The sequence below is a fragment of the Typopeltis vanoorti genome, chromosome 1 (genome assembly GCF_054136105.1).
Source record: "Typopeltis vanoorti isolate ZY-2024b chromosome 1, IOZ_Tvanoo_1.0, whole genome shotgun sequence".
NCBI lineage: Eukaryota > Metazoa > Arthropoda > Arachnida > Uropygi > Thelyphonidae > Typopeltis > Typopeltis vanoorti.
In genome coordinates, this window is record NC_143549.1 from 155351170 (window position 1) to 155367788 (window position 16619).

A 16619-nucleotide genomic window follows, 5' to 3' on the forward strand; every position below is an offset into this window, starting at 1 on the left:
TCTTGTCATAACTGCTGGAACGCAAATGAACTGAGCAACGAAATCCTGAAACTGCAAGAGTTCGCTCACAGATACAATCCTGATATAATCTTAGTAAATGAAACACATCTCAGGCCAGCTAATAACCCTAAATTACGGAGCTAAATATTGTACAAAACAGACAGACTCACCACTAGTAGTGGAGGTACAGCCGTATACATTAAAAACTATCTAAGCCACAATGTCCTGGCCAATCCGCAAATCAAGAACCTAGAGATAACAGGTATTGAAGTTCATGCAAACAATGCTGGCAGTATCAAAATCTATGCTGTATACAATCCACCCAGCATTCCATTACTGGTATCTGACTTGGACTGCATTCTCCGCTCCACAGACTCCATCATCATGGCTGGAGACTTTAATGCCAAGCATACAGCTTGGTTCAGCTCCACAATCAATGACCAAGGTCGTATGCTAAATCATTATTCAACGCGAAACTCTAATGTCATAGCCGGACCCATAGAGCCCACCCATCACAGCCAAGCTGGAAGCTCAGATGTACACGATATCGCCATTTTCAGAAACATCGGATGCCAATATCGACTGGAAACGTTAAACGAGTTATCTTCTGATCACAACCCTATTCTGCTTAAGCTCGGTACACAAGAGCAATTCTCTCCTCCGCCCGCCTTTATATCTTGGGGCAAGCTCTCCAGAACTCTCTCAGATCATATCGGCCCAGTACCATTATCCACAAAAAGAGGAAATAGACATAGCCTTAAACAACCTTAGCAGCTAAATCAAAAAAGCAATAGTATCAGTTACACAAACTACAAACTTTCACCCTAGCGGTCGGATCCCTGAGGAAATCATGGACCTAATCAGATTAAAAAACAAAGTCAGAAAGAGGTACCATAATACAATAACCTCACAAGATAAAACAACTTTGAATAATTTAAACAGACAAGTCCATGAAGCTCTGAAAAAACATCGAAACCAAGATTGGGAAACCAAACTGACTAATCTAAACCCAGAGGACAACTTCATCTGGAAATTCTTGAGAACTCTCCGCACTAAATGCCAACTTATACCCCAATACAGACCAAGAAAGGAATTGCTCACACAGATAAAGAAAAAGTCGAAGCTCTAATTGACAGCTTGGAAACACGATGTAACCCCTCTTATGAAAATCTGAACATCAATCTTAACTACAAGATTCACAGCGAGTCAAGCAGGTCTTAAGACAACGAAAGGATAACTCAGAACCTATCACATCCACTTCTCCAGCAGAAGTTACAAATATCAAAACCCATCTGAACAACAACAAGGCTCCAGCTCCAGATGAAATCGCAAAGAGAATAATCAAACTACCCCCCCCCCCCCCCACCAGAAAAGCCATTGCACATCTAGTCAACATTATTCATGCCTCGGATTCAAACAATTTCCTATAACTTGGAAGACGACGTATATCACGCCAATCAAAAAGATTGGAAAGAACTCTCAACTCCCCGAAAGCTACAGACCTATCAGTCTTCTATCCAGCTTTGGAAAGGTTGCGGAAAAAGTTATCCTTACAAGGCTTCAATCAGCAACGGATAAATTAGGTATTATTCCAAATGAGCAGTTCGGATTCAGAACAAACGATAGCACTGTACAACAAATACATCGACTGGTCGAATATATCACGAAAGGTTTCAACTGGAATCTCCACACAGCTGCGGTCTTTACTGATGCTGCGAAGGCTTTTCATAAGGTGTGGCATCAGGGTCTTCTCTACAAACTCATCAAATTCAATATACCAATTAATCTAATAAAAACAATTCACACATACCTCAAAGACAGATACATGCGGGTCAGAATAAATGAAACGGTATCAACCAGACGCAAGATCCTAGCAGGTATGCCGCAGGGCTCACTTCTGGGGGGGGGGCTCTTGTTATTTTGAATCATAGCAGGGGGTGGGAGGAGGGATGGAGGGATATCTCTCTCTCTGGGATATCTTTTGAGGGATATCAGAGATATCCCTTAAAATATATCACAAATATATATCCTCAAAAATATTCCACCTTTCGTGATATATTTTTGAGGATAATTTCAGTTCTTAATTATTTCAAATCTCAATATTCAAACAGTCAGTGTATTTGTTGTTCAGTGCTATGGTTTTTTTCTGAATCCGAACTGCTCATTTGGAATAATACCTAATTTATCCGTTGCTGATTGAAGCCTTGTAAGGACGATTTTTCCGCAACCTTTGAAGTCAAATATCTCGGCGTGATGCTGGACAAAAAACTCCAATTCACCAATCATATAAAAACACAAAAGCTCGAAGACTTCCAAAGTAATCGAGTAGCTCTACCCCATGATCAACAGAAGAAGCAAACTGGATATACAGAACAAACTACTCATATACGGGTTGGTAATACGCCCAGTCATCACTTACGCATCTCCTGCATGGAGCCATACCTCGGATACAAACATTCAAAAACTGCAGAGGATACAGAATAAATGCCTGAGAATGATTCTGGCAGAAAAACTTTTCTAGAAGAAAAGTTCTTCATCAAGACAAGCAATCACCCAAACCTGCTGATCAAGCAAGCTTCAGACTACAATGAAGCAGAATTCTACAAATACAAAAGACCCAAGTCAATTGTATGCTCAGCTGAACACAACTAATCTCACTGCCCTTCCAGGGCGAGCTTAAAGCTCAGTAACTCTCCACTCAAAGAACTTCCCTCTCAGACAAAGGGGAATACGAAAAGCAAATATGCTTCACCCATCAAACCAGTAACGTTCTGCGTTCTGCGAGTTCCTTAGTACTGAACGTGAGTTCTTGCTCTCTTAGGTCTCTTCCGGAATTTTTCTCCTGGCGAGGAGGAGTTGGATTTCAGGAGATTTGCTGGAGAGAGCATTTGGAATCTCTGGGGAGGGTGTTTTCCGCTGTGGTCAGTGTGGGAGCCGTGTTGGTGGGTGCTTTTCCCTGGAATATGAGTGGGGTGAGCTTGCCACCGAGTGGAACCAATGTTGAGTTGGACGAACTTTTGGTCACTCGTTTTGAGTGGTCTGGGCGATCGCCTAAATTTTAGAGAGACCTTTACTTATATAGTGTCTCTGACAAGAACTAATCATTTCAAAACAACCAGCTGTCAGGCCAGTGAAACCATATCAAATTGGACCAATAGAAGGCGAATATATTGACGCTTGGACAAGCAATCATGCTTTCTATAAGGTCCGCATTAGGCTAACTCATAAATACCAGCGAGTGTATTCCTGTAAGCTCTCTGGTCAAATTTGGTACGAAATTTTCATAGTTTGTACATTCGGCTTTGAAATAATGCTGGATTTAACGTCCACTTGATTTGTGTAATTTAGTATATTGTGGTTAGTTTTACGAATCATGCCACGCCAGGAAATAATTAGGGGAATCTTTAAAAGGAATAAATGCAAAAATATAATATTGGTGATATTGCTTTTTTTGTGGGTGCACACCGCAGACCTAGCATATCCAGAATATACGCCCCTGATGCACACAGTATATGAACACACATATCCGCCACTAAATTAGAAACTTTTATTTAATACCGTGTTTGACCTCCTTTACGAATCGGCTGTCTTCCAGGAAATAACCGAACATTGTTGGCTAACAGTGGTTCAGCAACTGACCGAAGCATTTAATGAACGCTGTTCCCGATCCATATCTCACCGAACTATGCGCAAAGAATTGAAGAGGGGTCGGTATTTCAGTCGAATGCCTATACGGAAACCACTGATGTGGTCCAACGAGTCACGGTACACCTTGTTTCGTACCCGCTGTAAGAAGAGAGTTTGGTGGAAGTCCCTTTAAGCCTTGAACCCAGCTTGCCTTGTAAACACAACTCAAGGTTCTGAAGGTGGTGATGTGGGGCATGTTCTGTTGGTACGGAACGGGTCTCTTGGTATTGCTGAAAGGTCAGGTGTCCTCCGAGGAATAATCTGAATATTGTTGTCAATCCTGCACTGTTGGCTTTTCATCCAGCATGTGACGGTTGTTTCATGGACGACAGTGCTACTGTCCATCGCGTAAGAATTATTCAGCAAGCGTGACAGCGGCGTCCACTATTTTCCCTGGCTACCACAGTCGGATCTGAATACCATAGAGAATGAATGGGACATGGGAGAAAAACAGATCCTGGAGAAAAGTCCTCTGATATATATATATATATCAGAATCAGAATGATATATATATATATCAGAGGACTTTTCTCCAGGATCTGTTTTTCTCCCATGTCCCATTCATTCTCTATGGTATTCAGATATATATTCAGATATTCAGATATATATATATATATATATATATATATATATATATATATATATATATATGTGTGTGTGTGTGTGTGTGTGTGTGTGTGTATATATATATATATATATATATATATATATATATATCGATCGCACATACGAGTGTGTCAAAAGACCTATGACGTGTATTGCCATGCATGTTCAAGTTGTTGAAAATAGGCATCAATTGTTAAATTATTTCTTGAAGAACTGGTTAAATTCATTGAGGAAACCGCCACAGAGAAGTCTGTGCCTTTTTTTTTTTTTTTGTTAGAAAGAACATAAGTGATACACGGAATGAAGAAAAAGGGTGAGAAATAGGTTTGATAAGTTAGAGCCGAATTGCATATGGAAGTTGACAAGTGCTACTCATGTTTGTATATGATTAAAGAAAAACGATGGAATAGTGGTCAGGTCAATTCAGTGAAGCAGCGTTCATGGAAATGCCTATAGAAAAGACACAGTGCAGAACAGAATGTATGGGAAATCAGTTGGAAAGAATCAGCAAGAAAAAGGAGTCATCTGTTAAGCAGATAGCGACAGGAGAGTGTGGGATTTTGATAAAGTATGAGGAGTTAAAAGAAAGATTTTTTGAAGGTTAAAGATGCTATATCGTTGTGCGAAGAAATGTACTCAATGTGAAAGTCACCCAAAAAATAATCTTGAAATAATTTCTTTTCAATGTTAATCTCACCTACGAAAACCTGTAAACATTCTACACCCTATAGATAGTTTATGAATCAGATAATCCAGACGGTCTCCTCTAAAAACTAAATATGGAACTTTTCAAACTACTTCAAGCCTCCTGTAAGCAGTGCGGTAATCTAAAACCAGGAGTGAAATTCATCTCCGACTGAAATACATTCGCAAACATCATACTCGTAACCAGATTTGAACCTAATACCTCTGTGCATGCTTCCAATTAGTTGCAAATCTGAGACAGTTGGTTCATCTCAACCACAGGGCACATGAATTATAGTTACAAGATTTACGAAAGAGGTAAATTGTTAGTGAATTAATAAATGAAATTGGTAATTAGTTACGTTACCAGTGTAATGAAGAACACACTCGATTTACAGTCTAAAATTACATCACAGCTAAAATCATTGGACTGGTTTTATAAAATGGTGCAATAATAAGAATTCAAGGAATAATGTTAACTAACCTCACGGCTAGTGTAACATTATTCCCTAAATAAATATATAAATAAATAAAATAAATTCGTGTTTACTTTAAATGTTTGAGTCTAAATATTGTTCTCATAGATGGAGCCACTTGCTGACTTCATGGTGGATACGAAGTTGTTTCCTTAGTAACGCATGTTCACAGTTTCACCATTATTGAATCTCAACTTTTCGTAAATCTGACATTTATTTAAAATGCAAAACGTAATATTACTTTTATTGATTGTAAAAGTAATATTATATTATTATTATTATTTGGAAAGCGTATCTCATTTAGCCTTCATAATAAGAAACATCCGGTCTTCTAGACCAGTGCTTCCTAAACTTGTGGATGCAAAGGCCCCTTTGGAAAAATTAAAATATTTCATTGCCTCCATGGAAAAAAAAAATCGTAATATAGACATACATTATTATAATATTTATTGTATTTATATGCTATATGTGTTATCAGCGCAGTCGCCCTGCACCCCAAGCGTATTTCTTTCCTGCTCATTGCCGCACCTGTGTACACTAGCAATGAAACATTAATTTAAAGCGCGAAAAACTTGGCTGATTTAAATGAGCACAAGATTTTGCGTTTGTAAGCTTTTTTTTGTGCTTCTTATCAATACTTTTGATATGAAACTTATATGAATAAACATATATTTACTAATATTCATTAAGCGACGAAATACGAAGCAAAATTTGTGAACCAACACCAATGTGTGATTTATTTCCATTAAAATATAAAAAATAACAAAAAAGAAATAATAAATAATAAAAATTAAATACGTTTCTTTTAAGATAAAAAAAATCTACTTAGTCTTAAAACATTTTAAATTTGTTTTCATTATTTCATCCCCCCGCCTCAAGGGGGCCGCGGCCCACAGTTTGGGAAGCTCTGTTCTAGACTACTGGCGTAATATTTATAAACAATGGAATTGGTTATTTTAACGAGAAAAAAACCATTTAAAGAAATACTGCAAAATAACAGGAATAATTTTTAATAATGAAACATGCGTAATGAAAGGAAAAAAAATCTTTTAATTTTAACATTTTACACAGATTTTTCTATTAGTTAAATTATTTCTTTTTAATGGAGGAAAGGTACCTAATACGAAACCCATCGTGTGTATGACCAATAGAATATGCAATGATAAATAGTAATATGGCTAAAAGAGCTTAAATTGAAGTTGAATTAGAAATGTTACAAAGTGAAAAGTTAATTTCCATTAGAAGTTTGAAAATATCGATGTTAAGGTTTAAGCATTTGCTTATATAATATTGCAGAGGATTCTTAATTTATTTCGCATTCTATATTGTAACGTCTATTAAGGAGGTGGGCGGCTTGAGGGTTAAAAAGATACCAAATATTAAATAAATAACAACAGCAAAAAAAAATAATAATAATAAAAATAAATAAAATAAATCAATCAAAGTTTTTGAGACAATGTTCATTCTCCTAACTAGACCTAATTGTAATATATTCGTGTGTGTGTGTGTGTGTGTGTGTGTGTGTGTGTGTCTTCCATGCTTTTTATTCTATCACTTTTTTCACTTTCGTTTTCCTTTTAACGTGTTCAGTTCGATTGCTGTGTAACGACAGGGCAATTTGGCTCCATATACATCCAATTTATGCTCTGATTGGGCAGCCAATCGGCTGTATATACGAAGGATTAATACAAAATCTGATCCAAAGTCTTTCAATTTTTAACTAATAGATAATAACTTTTATCTCTTGAAGTAGACACTACCAGAATGAATAAACTACTACTTAGTTTCTTATCTTATTCACAAGACTTTTCTGTTCACAAGAGAGGGATTGGTGGCTAGTAGCCAAATTTATGCTTTACTTTCATAATAAGCATTATAATGATGGCAATTAAGCATTATAAGCTGATTTAGAGGTAACCATGGTAGCTCTAGACATGATAATTTGTGTGTGTGTGTGTGTGTGTGTGTGTGTGTGTGTGTGTGTGTGTGTGTGTGTGTGTGTGTGTGTGTGTGTGTGTGTGTGTGTGTGTGTGCGTGCGTTCGTTCTACGGTTCTACAGCCTAATAGGTTATTTTCAAGTGGAAAATACACGTGACAAGTTGTTAATGGCAACAGCAACTGTAAAAATAATTATGATCTAAAGTAAAATATAACAAGTACAGAAAATGACACGATTTAAGAAGTCCTTTAGATGTTCTCTGATTAAAAGTGAAGCTGGCTCATGTTTAGTAGCAGTAGACTTTAAAGCTGGTTTTCTTTCTTTTTTTTTTATTACAAATTTTAATACCTATTTAAAGTTAAGCTCAACAGGGGAAAGGTAAAGGGCCAACAGGGGGAACTTGGTCTGTCCTTAAATTTTACGAACATTTCATTTATTCAAATGTTGTTGTTTTGTTATACTTTAATAAGTATTTCGCCATACTTTAATTTAAATATTTTGAGTTATTATTTGTGTATTACATAATTTATTAAAATAAAATTATTTTGTTTGAATCACTCTTTTCATTATTAATAAAATGTTTTATTAAAATAATTATTTTAAAAGTTTCTATTTTCTTTAATTTTTATTTTTAAAATATTTTTAATATTTTCAATTTTTTCTCTTTTAATGGTTTTATTTCTTATTTTGAAATATTTTTATTTTAAAATTATTTTTTTAATTTTTTTAATTTTCCAAATTTTTAATATTTTATTTTTTATTTTTAGTCTTTTTTATTTATTTAGATTTGGTTTTAATATTTGTTATAAAATATTTTATATTATTTTATTAAAATAAATAATATTAAAATAAAAGATCATTGCTTAAATCGTCTCTTCAATGATTCATGGCGTGGTTTTTTTGTTTTGTTTTTAAAAACGACTTTATTTTGAAATTTAAAAATTTCTGTTTAAAAAATTGTTTACAAGAATGACGATTCTGGCATTTCAGTTAATGTATTTTCTGTTACATAACATGTAATCCTATGTAATCCTGTATTAAGAATTTATTCTAAAGCTCTTCTTAAAAAAGAGATATAAACTGATGACCTTTTCCAGAACACGAAATCCTTCCTTATTTGCTTATAAAGCGTAGCCCGTTTATGATGAACGAATACGAGTATTGTATGCTGACAGGTGTTCCGTTTGCATAGGGAATACAGATTTGCAATGAGAATAAAATCAATAACAGTCAAAGTAATTACGTATATTTAACAGACCTTCATTGCAATAATTTACTTTTGGAATATGTAATCCATTTAGTACACGTAGCAACGGACAGCACTAAGTCTGGAATAACCTTTGTCTGGTATCCACACCCATCCACTCACCTACTGATTTAATAAGCCATAGACAATTATAATGACTCCCTCGTGTGGTATTCGTTTTAATCATGGTTCTCCCTTCTCACACGTGTTCTGAAAACTTAAACAGTAGGACAAATGGCTGATGTAATAAAAGCAATTTTGAGACATTACCATGCACTGGGAGTACGAAACCAAATTAATTCATAAGACATGTAACATCCATTGTACTACAATATTCATAATCTCACTGGCAAGCATCCATGCGCTTGTTACTAACGTGTGTGTTTCCAATAACGACAGTTAAAATAATAAAATGAGAGGTCTCTGGTGTTCGGTGCATTGGCATTTGCCAATTCTCCATGACATAATGTCATTAGCTTTGTTTAATCCTGCCCGAATTATATCTTAAAATGCATGCACCGTAAAATGTATTGACCGAAATGATATCTGGTACAATATACTTTAAGGTTCAGAACTAATCAACTGATATGACATGTTTCATATACGGTTTGCTACTACAGTAGCTTATTTTAATTTTTTTTTTTCCAAATATAAAAACAGAATCTTGTAACGCTTTTTATTTCCCTAAAATGAGTGGGCGGAGCTCCTAAAGACCCCTAACGTGCTAAAGATCGAATCAAGTTGGTCTCCATCCTTCAGTCATCACTGATAGTGAGCTCAGACTAACATTGAATGGAGGCTTTCAGGGGAGAAAGTATGGCAGACAAATGATACCATCTCATAATCTTAAATTCTAACGAATATATATTATGTTTGAAATACTGTGAGTTCACTAGCGAATTTTGTTGCTGGATTAAAAGTCCTAATCTGCAGTAGTGAAGAACCTACTTGCCTGTACCAAAGATTGACTAACTCGGGGAAAACCGAAGAAAAGCCTAGGAAGAATTCCTGTAATCAGCGACTAGAATCGAACCCGATAACGAACTTTCTTCTAGCGGTCTAGGAATATGAAAGCAAACGTTATGTCCACGGGGCTATTCAAGCGACTTTAAGATATTTGTGAACATTTAAGACACGCTGAATAGACAATAAATAAAAAAATAAAATAAAATAAATATGAAATATTTTCTTGGGTCAGTTTGAACAAATGAAAAATATCACCTTCAAATTTTTTATTTAACTTCAATTTCTGTGATTCCTGTTTATCCCAGTAGAAATAACGTTTGTGGACCGGAAAAAAGATCAACCTAGGTTCGATTCTACTCACTAACTACATTAACTTTTTCTAATAATTTTTTTAGATATGTTTCAAGTTAGCTCGATCTTTGGTCCAGGCAAAGAGGGTTTTATATTTCATAAATTCTCGTTTTGGCCCTGCAACTCAGAAAAATCCACTATGTAGCTAATACTATTTCAGATATTAATATATTACCCTTTTAGAGTTCAGATGATGGAATGCGGAAGTCGTCCTCTCTCTCTCTCTCTCTCTCTCTCTCTCTCTCTCTCTCTCTCTCTCTCTATCTCTCTCTCTAGTCAGTTGAGCGTTGGGTTCTCCTGTCAGCAACAGATGAGGGTGGAGAGCAGGCAGTTTCCATCGATATCTCAAAGAGTTTGCTAGAGACAAAAGAGCTCCGCCTGTGTCCTTGGGAAGAAGTTCGGTGATTTATTATTATTATTATTTACTTTATAATTTAGTAACTGATAATAAACATTTAGGAGAGATCGTTCCTGTATAGATATCTCGTCCAGTTGGATTATTCGACATTTGCTACATAGTAGTACCCCATTTTATGACCCCTCCACTTTTAGACGGGTAAAAAGTTTTTGTTATGACCGGATGAAATGCTAGACCACAGAAGCCAGGGGATCGGAGTGATTATCCTTCTACTCAAGATTGCTGACTGACTGAGATCACAGCTCAGAACTCAGAATAAACAAACAAACAAACAAAAAAAAATATTATAGGGTGAATGACATCTAATTGGATCAACATGGCTTATTTTTGTGTAATAACTGAGTTTTATATCACAAAATAGTGTATACATATTTGCATTAAAAATCGCTGTGTTCAACTCACTGTACAGGTATTGAGAAGAGTATGGTGGAAGTATACTGTTGTAATTTGTCTTCCTCTGTTGTCAATTTAGTTTAAATTATTTTCATTTTAGTGCATATTTACACCCTCAAAAAATCCAGTATGATGGAAATGAAAAATGAATTTGAAAATACAAACACAAAACCCTCAAAAGAGTGGAAAAGATTAACATTGAAAGAGAAAATGCAATCTTTTGCCTTCCTTCAGGAATCGAATGAAGTTGATGGAACTTACTTCAAGTTTTAGTTGTTCCATTTTATTATAAGCACCATTTTAAAGAATACACACAAAAATATTAATATTATACTATAATATACAAACTGTACTTCCATGAACTTAAATCCGAACTTACGACATTGATCTTTGCGAAATTCGGAGTTCGAATTTCGAACTCCGAATATTAGCTGCAGAATTGTTGCCCAAGTCACCTGATCATCCTCCTTATTAAAGCCTAGGTAACAGAGATGGAAAAACAAGCAAAGCAGAACAGAACATTTCATGACATGAGCGGTATTGAAAGTAAATCGTTTGCATTGAAGTTTTACTTATTCTGTTATTTATTTCCATATTTAATTTGTCATTTTTACTAAAAATTGTGCGTAAATAGCTGAAATGTTTTACCTGTTCCATAGGTTACCCATTCAAGAGTCCCTGACGTCTTCAATGTTTCTTCCTATTTTTATAATCTTTATCTTTTTATTTCTGATTTTTATACGAAACTCGTTGCAGCCGTTATTTAGTTTAGTCAGGGAATCTTACAGGGGTTTGTTGTAGTGAATTTATTTAGGAGTATAACATCATCTATATAAACAGTTGAGATTAACGTCTCGAATTTTGATATATTATTATATAACACCTCCAAGGAGTCCAAGGACTCATCAAGGGAGGGCTCATCCATCTCCATCAATCCACCAACCGCAACTACCTTCATCATCTACACCAATACCATCTACCTCCGACCACCACCACTAGTATTTTCACAGACAAACATCCATGCCCACGGCGGGATTCGAGCCCGAAGTCTTTTGGCTGGAGAGCAGATACGCTAACCACTCGGCCAACCAGGCTGGGCTGGTTTAGGTTTAATACTGCTTTCCTTTATAATCCATATAGATGATGAAAAACAGTGGACAACAGTGGACATAGAAGAATAAATAGTATCAATAATGCAATTATTAATCTTATTTTGACTTTAACAAATTTGGATTCATTTTCAATTTTGTATAAAACTCAGAATTTGACTGCTTTTTAAGTATTTAAGGCTTTATCAGAATTCCAACGAACCTCCTTCTGTCCCCTTTTTATTATGGCGAATTAAAGTAAACATCATTTATAGAGTGGGTCCTTCACAGAATAAATTTCGGACTTTGGTACCGTGTAGATCTTGAATTAGAGACTAAACATGGAACTTTTTCAAACCACTTTAAACTTCTTAACAAGTAGAATGAGGTCTTACCGCATGTGAAGAAAAATCGTCTACCGCCAAAAGATATTTTCAAACATCATTAACTATCTATGCCAAAACGTGACTCCGATGGTGGGTTGGAAAATAGAAACACGATATACTTGGCCAACCAGATTGGTTTGTTAATTCGTTATTTTAAATAATCCTTCAGTAATCCCAGGTTTTATTTATTACCGGATCTTTTTTCCCCTATAAATCGGTTTTGTGTGTGTGTACATAAGACATCTCAGAACTATTCGACACTTTCATTTAGAATATAATTTTATCCCAATCATATAAACCGCGTTCTGTTAGTGCGAAGTGTTCTTTTGTTTCTTGGAATTCGGGAAACGAAAAAGTTTTAATTTAAGCTCGACAAGGATGACCAGGAAGATGAACGTATGTTGGTGAATATGAAGACTTTTATAACTTCATCTTTAAATGGCATTACTGTACAGTATAGCTGGGATGATATGAACCTCAATTAACTTTTTAATCAACACGAAGAATTGAAACTTTTTTTTTTCACCGATCGCACAAAGGTTTTCTTACCATAATAAGATTTTCATTTTAATGCTTTTCCCAACAAGCCCTTTATTCAGATTTATTTTATCTTTGGTTCTAATACATATTTACACCTTCACCCCTTCTATACTAGATATTAATTAGTTTTCGATTAGTGGATATCCCCCTGCTCTTGTTTACATAGTGTAGTCTTGGCGATGCTGTATTTAGAATTTTTTTTTTTAATGACTTTTTAAACGCGTATATACGCGATCAGTCTTGAAACGTCAGCCATGTATGAAGGCAGACAGTTTTCTTAACCGCCTTATAATTTTTTAAATATTTTCTCATCTTATAATTTCTTTTCTGCTATCTGGAATTAATTTAGGAAATAAATTAATATCTGCTGTCTCTATTACATATCCAAAATGAAATACAAGGGAAAAAAAAACTATCAAAACTGGAAATATCCAGATCTGAAAGGCTCTAAGGGGTGGTACTGGCTTTTAACTATTTTAGTTATTCCATCGCTCTGCGTATTTTATTTTTCACTCTAGTAAAACGCGATACATATCCTAATCGCTTTCCTAATTTTAGTCCTATCTGTAACTTATATACATTTTCCATCGTTTCTATGGTGATATAGAAAATTAATTCTTACTTCTGAGTCCAGTTTGAGTTTCCCCCCTTCCCACGCAGGCTCGTAAAAAACGGCATGGTTCCTTCGATAAATATTTTATCATTTCTCTATTTTTACGAGCTTAATATTGTTCCTATGCTCTAGAATATCAGCCGAAATTGTCCTTGGCCCTTCTCCAAATGCAGCATTATCTTTTAAGGGCGCCTACAGCATTAAATAGCAGACGAAATTGCTACATCTCCACACATTTATTAGAATGTTCCAACTTACTACACACAATTTGCAAATGAAAATCAACTTCTAATTTCCTGATAAATATCCTTCTCAATTTTCTTTTTTTAGATCAAGTCCAGTTATCTCTTCTCAATAAGAATTGTTTTAGAACATCTCCAAGTACTGAAAAGAAAAGATTCTCTTTGTTCTGCTATATTAGCACTTGGCGTCTTTGCTATATCCAATTTAATCCCATTATCCACATTCTTCTACCCTATCTTTCTTAATGGGGTTTATTATCATCATCATTCCTAAACACTTTGATAACAAGATAAACACAGATATCATTACATTAAAATAAGGAATTAACGGGTTACATATAATAAGCCTCAAACATTTCTAAATTTCATGTAATTTTTCATTAAATTCTCTCTCTCTCTCTCTCTCTCTTTCTCTCACTCACTCACCATTTCTTGAATATCAGTTTTAATCCTCAAATAATAGCTTAATAGCTTTGTGCACACTTATACAATAATGAAATCTTCTAAATAAGCGTTTTTTTTTATTTCTTTACTTAGTGTAAATTATATTCCGTCTAATTTGCTAATAAACAGCTCAAAAATGTGCGTTAATATTATTTAATGCAACTTTTTTTACGCCCACCATGCTCCATCACAATGGACGAGAATAAAAACTGTTTCTGTACTTCGCACAAGAATGATAAAAGAAAAAGACCTGTTTTCTTTCACTTCCTTTGTATTAGTTCCAAATTAATCTTGTTACCTAGCTATAATTTCTTTCTTTTCTTTTTTTCAACACATGTTTGTTCTTTTTAACTCCCATTATAAGCTTCTTAATTTTGGTTGCTTTTACTTGAACTATTTCTGCTTGTTTTGTCTAATTAGGATTTGATTTTTGTTTTAATTTCTACTTTTGAACACGATAAGTAAATTCAGTGATAAATAAACCATGTCTTTCCCCCTTTTTTATTTTTTTATTTTACTTCTAATTGAAACTGTTAATTGTCGTTTAGAATAAATTTTAAAACATTTGCGCAATTTCAAGAGCATTTTTGTTTTATTTCATATGTCACCTAGACGTTGTAAAGAACCTTATAACTTTCCCCCCTAATTCTTATGAGATTTATTTATGTAATAATAACGTCTGTTTCAAATCTTAGTTTCATTAAACACATGCCTAACTCTCCGGCACACAAGCCTAAATACCAATTCCCATAAGAAGAAGCGGAGGAATAATAGGAAGAAGAATAATCTCTTCTTCCTTTCAGAAAGAGAGGGATAGGGAATCAGTGTCGCTATAACTTTGATGTGCTTTAATAATCTTTTTTATTTAATCTTTTCCAGTTGGAGAAGGTGTTAGATTTCGCTAAAATCTCTTAATAATTAACCGATTAACTATCAATCTTAACTTGAATTATTTAAAGCATACTTGAAACCTGGTTTCAGAGTTCAATGACCTACAGAGAATTAAATTTCACATATTGTACTCTTTAGCATCTTATATGCTATTCGACATTTTGAGTAATAACTTGCTATATGAACTAGTACCGTTACAACATGAACTCCTCAAATTCTTGGAGGAATACATTATCTGTGCAGTAATATACAGAAATGAGAAATTAATTAAGTGCTAAACACAATCTAATGAAGTATTGAAACAAATAAATGCGAAAAAATATAAAAAGTGTAATTCTCACTGGGTGACGCAGTATGTAACAGATTCCGTTATTCGTTATAAATAAATTATCTTAGCCTCCCCCAGGCTCATAATGAGGCGGGGTACTTGACTTCATCTACAGAAACCTAATTAACGTTGTGGCATGGCAGTTCATCCTGTCTACATAATCTACTACGCTTATCAACTGTGTTTATTTTCAGACCGTTTTTTTTTTCTATTTTTCCGGATGAAATACCAGAATTTCGGAAAGGGAAAAAAATCTTCTACCTTCGTATGAGACTGGTTAACTCATTATTCGAAAGTACTTATAAAGATTGTCACTTTCTAGACGGTATTAGAATCCAGGACCAAATTAGCCACTCTTAGACAAACATATGACAGACGGGATTTGAACCCAGATCTCTGCCGTTCGCGTTACACGCAAAGGGAAATCAAAAGGTAAATTCATTTTGCATGAAAGCATAATGCTGTATACTAAAAGGAATTCTCAGGATCATTATATAGTTAATATATAGTTAAATAAGTCAAAACGTGCCCTCTCAGTTGTCAGAGAAAATCATCGACCACTTCCCCGGAGACTTGAAGTGACTTAAAAAAAATCATGTTTAGTCTGTAGTGTAAGGTTACTGGAGTATCTAGCCCTTTGCACAACCCACGGTGCTAGCGATAATGTACTATAAACTTATAGTTTCTTGTGTAGATTTACCTTAAAAATGGAGAAAAAATGTCAAAGAAAACTCAAAATGGGAAAGGTTTTAAAAGGGCAATAGAAACTTGCTTGCTATTCACAGTAAACGAATAATTTCGTTGACAGATTCTTTTGATCACGAAAATGCGCGACTTCATTCAGTTGAAGTAGCTATTAAAATAATTAAAGAACTTAAATTTAAAATTCCTTTCCACTCTTCCCTATTGCGTTTACATTTTTCTTCATTTTTCCATTTATGTCTTCAGTCTATGACTTGGTCTTCGTTCTAAAGTAGTTATCATCTCTCCAATTCTTTAAAAATGCAAACACTTTTCACAGATTGATGAAGTGGTACCTGCTTAGCTTCAAAAACTGCCAAAGACAGATGGAATTCAAAAGTTGGTGTGCTGATTGAATAAGTGCTTGAAAAATCAATTAGACATTACGTTGAAAAATAATGCTTAAAATTTGTTCAGTTTAATTTCTACATATAATATAAAACAAATTGCGTTTACTCATTCATTTTCCCTTAATTCTTTCCCCCCTTTTACAAATATAATGTAATATCTAATAAAAATTAGTCCTGTGATAATGGTAGATCAATAAAATAATAATAAAATGATTGAATTCAGTAATTTT